We start from the raw sequence: 8,527 nt of genomic DNA on the forward strand, positions 1-8,527 counted from the left end.
AAAAAAAAAGAGGACTGTAGCATGGTTCAGAGGTAGATCTGCTGCCTAGACTCCCTCAGTGAGGGGCTGGGATGTGGCTCAGTGGTACACCCCCTGTCTAGAATCCTCCAATAAGGCACTAGGGGCGTGGCTCAGGGGTAGATCTGCTGACTAGAGTCTCTCAGGGAGGGTCTGGGGGCGTGGCTCAGTGGTAGGGCCCTCTGTCTAGAATCCTCCAATAAGTCACTAGGGGCGTGGCTCAGGGGTAGATCTGCTGACTAGGGTCTTTCAGGGAGGAGCTGGGGGCGTGGCTCAGTGGTAGGGCCCCTATCTAGAATCCTCCAATTAGGCAATAGGGGCGTGGCTCAGAGGTAGATCTGCTGCCTAGAGTCTCCCAGGGAGGGGCTGGGGGCGTGGCTCAGAGGTAGAGTTTTGCCTAGAGTCTCCCAGTCGGGTCATGACTCAACAGTAGAATTTCCATCCAGAATCTACCAGTGAAAGAAGGTGGGGCAAGAAGCCCTGGTTCCATCTAATCCTTAGTACTTTATCTTTTTTAAAGATTTATGTGTGTTTGTTTTGCCAGCATATATGTTACTGTACCACATGCATATCTGGTGCCTGAGAAGCTAGAAAAGAGCACTGAATCTCTGGAACTGATTTATAGAAGTTTGGGAGCCGCCTGTGAGTACTGGAAACTGTATAGGGTCCAGTACAAGGGCGGCAAGTACTCTTAACCGCTGAACCCATCTCTCCAGCCCTCCTTAGGACTTTACGATTTTTTAAATGATTACGAGTATTGGGTTACTGGGGGTGTGCACATGCATGGTGCGCGCGTGGAGGTCAGAAGACAGCTGGTATGTATCTTTTCTCTCTTTCTCCCACGTGGGTTCCAGGATGGAACTCAGTTCCTCAGGTTTGGTAACAGATGCCCTCCCCTCACCTGCTAAGCCACCTCACCAGCCCCATGTCACAGCACTTAAAACAAGAAAGCGTTTCATAACGTGGGACTCTCCCTCTCTAGGCTTGCTCATGCCCAGAAGCCCCAGGAGGACTAGGGGTTCCGGGCTGACTCGGGCTTTGGCAATAAGTGTATTGGGAGTCTGTTTGTGGGAAGGAGACCTGGACTATGGCCCTAGGGGATCCACTCTCCAACATATGAACATCTCTGATCAAGTCAGAAATGATGGAGTTCTTTATGGGATAGAGGCTGAGTCATGGAATAGGAGAAAGCTTATACTTCTGCCCCAGCAAGAATAAATTGTCACTTTTCCCAAGAGTCTGAGACAAGAAGGTTGTCATGAGTTTGAGGTCAGCCTGGGCAATCTTGTCTCAAAAAAAAATCTAAATAAAGAAATAGATATGAATGGTACATTTGAATGTAGCAATCACTGGGGGTCCTGTACTGTGCCTGACTTCCTTTGTGTTACCTTTGTAGACGGGGGTGGGGGTGGTCATTGAAGAGCTAGAGAAGAAGTGTGGGCTCCATCAGGCTCCCACACTCCCCTCCCTCCATCCTTCCTCCTAGGAGACAGTCTGGGAGATGGAGAAGGGTAGTTTCTTACAGAAAGATTTTATCAGAGCTCATTGAAGAAGTGGGATGTCCCCCATGAACAGGTAAGGCTTTGGCCATCCATTTCCAAGGCCGCAAGGCTAGTCATGGTTAGCAGGTTAAGTTCAAACACAGCTGACACTAAGCTACAGCCTTTTGTTGCCCTGGACAGGCTGAGGCAGAGGGTTCACTCTTCCTAGCACGGACAGAGCCTCTGGCTGCCACACAGAACCCTCATCCTCTGAGCCTGCTCGCAAAGGAGCCCCAGGGAAGCATGGATGCTCATGTGTGTCTGGGCAAGTCTGTTGTGTTTCCTGTGACTTTAGGATTTTCACTATGGCCTTTGGTTTTCTCCTTTTGAGACAAGGTTTCAAATGTAGCTCAAGTTTGCCTCGAACTCACAGCAGTCCTTCTGCCTGTCTACCAAACGCTGAGATGCTAGGTATAAGACACCACACTCAGCTGCTAGAGCACCCTTTGTTTCCCAGAAACAGACACAGAGCCTTCTCCAGAGGGTGTCCAGGACCACCTGCCCAAGCTTCAGTAAACACCATTTTGATGTCCTCTACTGCCACATTCCAGTGTAAGTGTTTCCTCCCTATCACAAGGAATAGGGGTCTGGAAGCCGTGGTTCTACCAGAAGAGCCCACTTGTGTGTGGTTGTCCATTAGGACCACATTAACCTCAGGTCCCAGAATACTCTTCTGTGAAATGGGCTGTCATGGCTCTGCCACACAGGTTTCTGGTAGGACTAGATCTCCCCCCACAAGATCCCTGTAGGAGATAATGTCCTATCATGCTATGGGAACTGATGCAGAGGCGGCTCCAGCCAGGGCTGGGGTTGGCCACGCCAAGCCACACTTCCTGGTACCACTTGTAGCCACTAACATTTAAATCCTTGTCAAGTGAATGGCCCACAGAAGGCTGAGGCAGAAGAGTTTTAGGTGGAAGCCTGTAGTCACAGTTGCCAGATGGGGAGGGCTCGGTGGCCAGCTGTGGTTAGTGGCTACCAGGTTCTATCATGTAGTCAGGATATTTCTCCGGAGCTCTATTGGGCAGGGCCAAGTTAGAGTTTCATAGTCGTCCTGCCCTGTAGCTGGTGGGTCCCTGCTGTGCCGCTGTGTCCCATCCCTAACCTCCAGCTCTCTGTTACATAATACTGCTGTTTCATGCCCATTGCTCTGTAGGGGCAGCAGGGAATGCCAGCAAGGACAGATTGATGGCAGTACAGGACAAGAGCCTATCACTTTTTTTTTCCTTATTGCTATTCTTTTGAGACAGCAGCTCAGGATGGCTTTAAACTCCCTGTGCAGCCCGGGATGACCTTGAACTCCTGATCCCCCTGCCTCTACCTCCCGAGTGCTGGGATAAGAGTTGTGTATTGCATGCCTGGTTTATTCAGTGCTAGGGATGGAAGAGAACACTGGGTGAATGCTAGGTAAGCTCTCTACCAACTGAGCCATACTCCCAGCCTGTGTGTTTGTTTCTTATTTAGAGGAGGTTGAGACAGGATCCTGCTGTACATTCCAGATTGGCCTGGAACTCAGAGCAGTCCTCCTGTCTCCACCACCTAAGTGCCAAAGTCACAGTCTTGAACTATCAAACTCAGGCTTCATCCTCTGTTTCAGAGTCTCCTGCCCTCTGCTGGGCTGTGTGTACCCACGGCCTGGCAGGACTGCAAAGGCTGGGCTATGCACTCAGGGCCTGTCTCTGCCTTCACCCAGCTGCCTGCCCTATGCATCTCCCTTCATAGCTTTCAGGCCAGGAAAGGAGCAGAGTCCTCCTCTTCCTCACCTCCTCTGCCTCTGGGTTTGATGGTTTTGCCTGTTTGTGTCTTTTCATTCTTCCTGCTTCCTGTCACCTCACTCCAGCCACAACCTTCGCTCCCTCAGCCTCCAGCCCCCAGACTCCAGCCCCAGACTCCACCTTCCCAGCCTCCACCCTCCCAGCCTCCACCTTCCCAGCCTCCACCCTCCCAGCCTCCACCTTCCCAGCCTCCACCTTCCCAGCCTCCACCCTCCCAGCCTCCACCCTCCCAGCCTCCACCCTCCAGCCTCCACCTTCCCAGCCTCCACCCTCCCAGCCTCCACCTTCCCAGCCTCCACCTTCCCAGCCTCCACCTTCCCAGCCTCCACTTCCCCATCCTCTACCCCCACTCCATCCCTCCCCAGCCTCTATTCCTTCCCAGCCTCCAGCCCCCCAGCCTCCACTCTCCCAGCTTCCACCCTGCCACCTCCCACCCCCCAGATCCTACCCCCAGACTCCACTCCCCCAGTCTCCATACCCCAGACTCCATACCCCAGACTCCACCCCTCCAGATTCCACCCCCCCAGACACCACTCTGGCTTCTCCACTCCAGGCAGAAGAGATGGGTTTTTGGCTTCCATGGCTCAATTACCCTGTCCCTGACTGTTCCCAGTAGCCTGCTGGCTAGAGGAGACCCCTCCTGCACACTTGTGACCCCACCTTGGCTCACACTCATGTGTCCTCTGGCCTGAGGTTGCTCAGTAGTGTGTGCCCAGCTGCCAGCATGAGAGCAGAGGTTGGGACTGTGAGCCTGCATTTGGGGACCTGATCCCTGTCACCTTCTAGTGGGAGATAGACAGCCGAGAGGCCAGGAAGTGGCTACATAGAGATTTGGTGACATGTCACCAGAACAGAGACCAGATTTGGGGGAGATGCATAGACCAAGAAGGAGAGAAGCCAAGCCCATCCCTAGGAATGTCCTGAGAGGCCACCATGGTGTGCCATAGACACTGGCTGTGCTGGGGGACACCTGAGTAGCCCTGGGCACTCAGGTCACTGCTCTGCCCTTTTCTCAAGGACTCTCTACTCGATGGTGAGAGGACATCAATGCTGGGGTTATGTGTTCACTCTTATTCTGAAAGCCCTGGGGGCATGCACAGGCAGAGGGACACCTCTGCACTTATTTCCTTCCACCCGGAGCCTACACCACCTGCCCCCTCTCCCAGCCTTGCTTATGACTTCTGTCCAAGAAGAAGGAAGTCCTCAGCTATGGAGCTGTGGAGCCTCTTCTCCGCACAGAGTTGTGGAAGTCCTCCTTTAGCTCTGACCACCACCCCTCTCACTACCTACCATGCAGCAGGCAGTTCCCTCTCTTGTCCTCACCTGATGAACTTGCTCAGGCACAGGAGTGTGGCCAACAGGAATGCTTTCTGCCTCCCATTTCTCCTCACCCCACCTCCCCTGGGTCCCCTGAGTTTCCGATCTGCCATCTGCCTGAATCCTCTCAGGCACCGTGCCCAAGATGTATCTATCCCTGAGCCGAGCTGGGTGAGCATCATTGTCAGAGGGCTTAGCATCTTGCTTGAGCACCTGGACCCCGGGGGTCTCCGGCCTCTGTCCTCGGCCACACTCCAGCCCACTCAGCTCTCTGGCTTCTCCATTCTTCCGGCTCTGCACATTCAAGGCCTTTGCCCTAGGCAGTCCTGCCTGGCCGCAGCCAGTGTCTCTGACTCCTCTGCATCCGCATCTGAACCTGAGAGTGGGGCCTTGGCTGAACCTTCCAGGGGCCTGAGGAGTGTTCTGTGTTGGGTGCCCTGGGGCTAGGACAGAGGGACAGGGCTGTAGCTGACTACTGGTTGGCTACTTGGCCAGCTATCCCACAGTGACCTCTGTGGGACTTATCACTGTGGTCCCTGGAGTCCTATGAATGACTCCTGGAGGCTATGAGTGTGTGTGTGTGTGTGTGTGTGTGTGTCATGGTTTTTCTTTTTTTTAAACAGTTATTTATAGTTTTGTGTGCGCATGTGCGTGTGGTCAGAGGACAACTTGCAGGATCTGTTCTCTCCCCACATCAAACTCAGATCCTCTGGCTTGGCTGCAGGCAGTTTACCCACTAAGCCAGCTCATCTTGTTTTTCAACAGGGTCTCTCATTGGCCCAGAGCTCACCTATTTGCCTGGGCTGGCTAGCTGGCAAGCCCAGAGATCCTGCTTCCTTCTTTCTCTTCCTCCCCCTCTCCCTCCCCCCCTCCTCCTTCCCTCCCCCCTCCTCCTCCAAGTATACCTCCAAGTCTAGCTTGCCTACATTGCTTCTGGTGACTGAACTCAAGCAAGCATTTTACCCAAGAAGCACTCATCCCAGATAGATAGATAGATAGATAGATAGATAGATAGATAGATAGATAGATAGATAGATAGGGGCTGGAGAGATGGCTCAGCGGTTAAGAGCACTGACTGCTCTTGCAGAGGTCCTGAGTTCAATTCCCAGCAACCACATGGTGGCTCACAACCATCTGTAATGAAATCTGATGCCCTCTTCTGATGTGTCTGATGACAGCTACAGTGTACTCATATACATAAAATAAATAAATCTTTAAAAAGATAGATAGATATGTGTGTATGCATGTATGTATATATGTATGTATTGGCAGTACTTGCAATGAACCTTGGGCTTTTTTGCAGACTAGGCAAAAACTCTACTATACCCCCAACCCCTCACTGGGGGTCTAGATGCATGCTTTACTGCTGAGCTACATCCCCAACCCACTTTTTCTTTAGAGACAGAATCTTATTAAGTTGCCCAGGCTGGCCTTGAACTTGCCATTCTTCTACTTAGCCTCTGCATAGCAGGGATAACAAGTCTGTGCCTCTATGCCTATCCTCTTTCCTAACTCTATATTGGACCTTGAGCCAATGTCTAAACCTATCTGTGAAATGGGGAGTGCCAGCAGTTCTTAGAGGGCTGCTGCCCAGAGAGCAGCTTTTTCCTCGGGAACCACTGCATAAGGGTGTGGTATCCATGCTGGTAATAGAGTCACAGCTGTGTGCTGTGAGCCTGCTCCAATGCAACCTGAGCCTGGAACTGGTGCAGGTGCACACTCAGAAAGAGCAGCTAGCCTGCTCTCTGCACCAGTTTGGCCAGTGTATAGCTCCATGAGCAGGTTCTGGTTCCAAGCAAAGATGAGACTCCCCTAGTGACAGATTAGTTAGAGGGGCACCTAGCAATGCACTGGGATCTAGCCAGCCAGATGGGACTGTGGCAAAGAGGGACGGAGGAGGACCTGAAACACAGGTGTCCAGTGAAAGGCAGTGACCTCCTAGGGTGGAGACCTCAGGTGAAGAGATGTTCCAGACTTGGGCAGCTCTTAGAGTGTGCCAGGACTGGGTGCCAGTGCATCTGTGACAAGAGGCAGAGATGGATCCTAACAGCGCAGGTGTGAAGCCAGGCATCCATACAGTGTGTCCATTCCTCCTCTCATCTGGCATTCCCTGAGCCTACCAGGATCTGTCACAGGTTTCAACACCAAACAGAAACCAAAGCCGATGAGACCCCACTCTTGGAGAAAGTGAATTCCAGTAGCTATGGTCTGAGAGATTAGGTAACCTGAGGGAGAAAGAACCAGGCATCATTCAGTGAGAGCGGTGTCAGAGGGATACAGGCAGAGTGAAGAACAACCACAAAGCCTCGCTCGCCCTCAGCCCCAGGCTGGTGCTCAGCTCCAGGAGGGAGGTCAGAGCAGAAGCTGACTGAGGAGTGAGGTTTTTAACCTTTATCTGTGTGATTCAGAAGTTGCTGGAGGGCCCTGAGCAGCAAAGGGAGGGATCTGGCTGGTCACTTGAGGGACCAGACACACTGTGGAGCAGAGTCCAGGCAGGAGTGAGGTGATGGCTAGGTCAGGAGCTAGCTGAGCATGAGCTGAGACAGGACAGCCTGTGTTCAGAACACTACTCTTTCAACCTCCAGCCACTATGGCAGGCAGCCTGTACTACCCTCCTCACAGTGAAGGACACCAGAACTCAGAAACTGAGGCCATATGGCAAAGAGGCAGATTCAGAAATCCAGCTCAGCCCCTTCCCAGAGCTCTAACTAGCACTACTTGCATTTGTGGGTCATGGTATGCTGAGCCTTGTACCCATTCGTAAGCACTTGGCATATGCTTCAGTGCCTGGCACAGAGTGGGGGCTTCATAAATAGGTTTTAGATAGAGTAAGTGGAAAAGGGAGGGGTGATAGATGGGCAGATATAAAGAGGTAGAAGGATGGATGGATGGATGGATGGATGGATGGATGGATGAATACATAAAGGGATGGGTAGAGACATAAATGAGTGAAGATAAATCAATAAATGGATGGCTGATGCATGGATAAAGAATGGAGAGATGGCTAACGGGATGGATGAATAGGTATGTAGATAAGGGAATTTATGAATGGATGAATGGATGGACGGGTAGCAGAAGAGATGGATGCATGGATAAAGGGTTGGATGGACAAGGAAAGAAATAGGTAAATGGAAGGATAGATATATAGATAAGAGGATGGATAGATGGGTAGAGGGTGGATACATAGATGGACAGATGGATGGATGGATGTTGGATGGAGGAGTGGGTTGATAGGTGGATATATAGATGACTGTATGGGTATATGGATAGATAGATGAATGGCTGTATGGACAGATAGAAGGAAGCATGGATAGATGAAGGGACACATGAAGTGAATAGCAAAGTGTAGCTTCACAGCCTGTTCTGCAGAGGGCACCAGGAGGTGGGTATTAGTCTGTGGCTGGGGGGGGGTTGGCATCAGGGGTAGCTTTCTTTGTGGCAAGAATGAGTGCTGGTCTCAGCTGAAAGGTTGATGGTGACATGGGCCTAAGTTGGCTGGCATAGGTTGACTGGAATACTGGAATGGGGTTGAATCAGCAGCTGCATGAGGTAGTGGGGGGACCTAGAGCAGATGCAGGAGCGCCAGGGTGGACCCTGAGGATGTAGGAGGGATGTCTTGGTCCAGCGGCATGGAGTCCATGCTGCCCAGCCTGGTTCTGCAGCCGAGGCTGCTGTGTGTGTGTGTGTGTGTGTGTGTGTGTGTGTGTGTGTGTGTGTGTGTGTGTGCCTGCCATGAGGCTCTAGCTTGGCACAGTCCAAACCCCTCTCCCCTGGCAGCACAGCCGACAACCTTCCTCCCCCGCTTCCCCCGACCTTCCCTGACTGCCCAGAACCAACGGGTTAATTAGATAACGGAGCCTTTGATTAGCGGGGGAG

Source organism: Mus musculus, chromosome 7 (genome assembly GCF_000001635.26).
Source record: "Mus musculus strain C57BL/6J chromosome 7, GRCm38.p6 C57BL/6J".
NCBI lineage: Eukaryota > Metazoa > Chordata > Mammalia > Rodentia > Muridae > Mus > Mus musculus.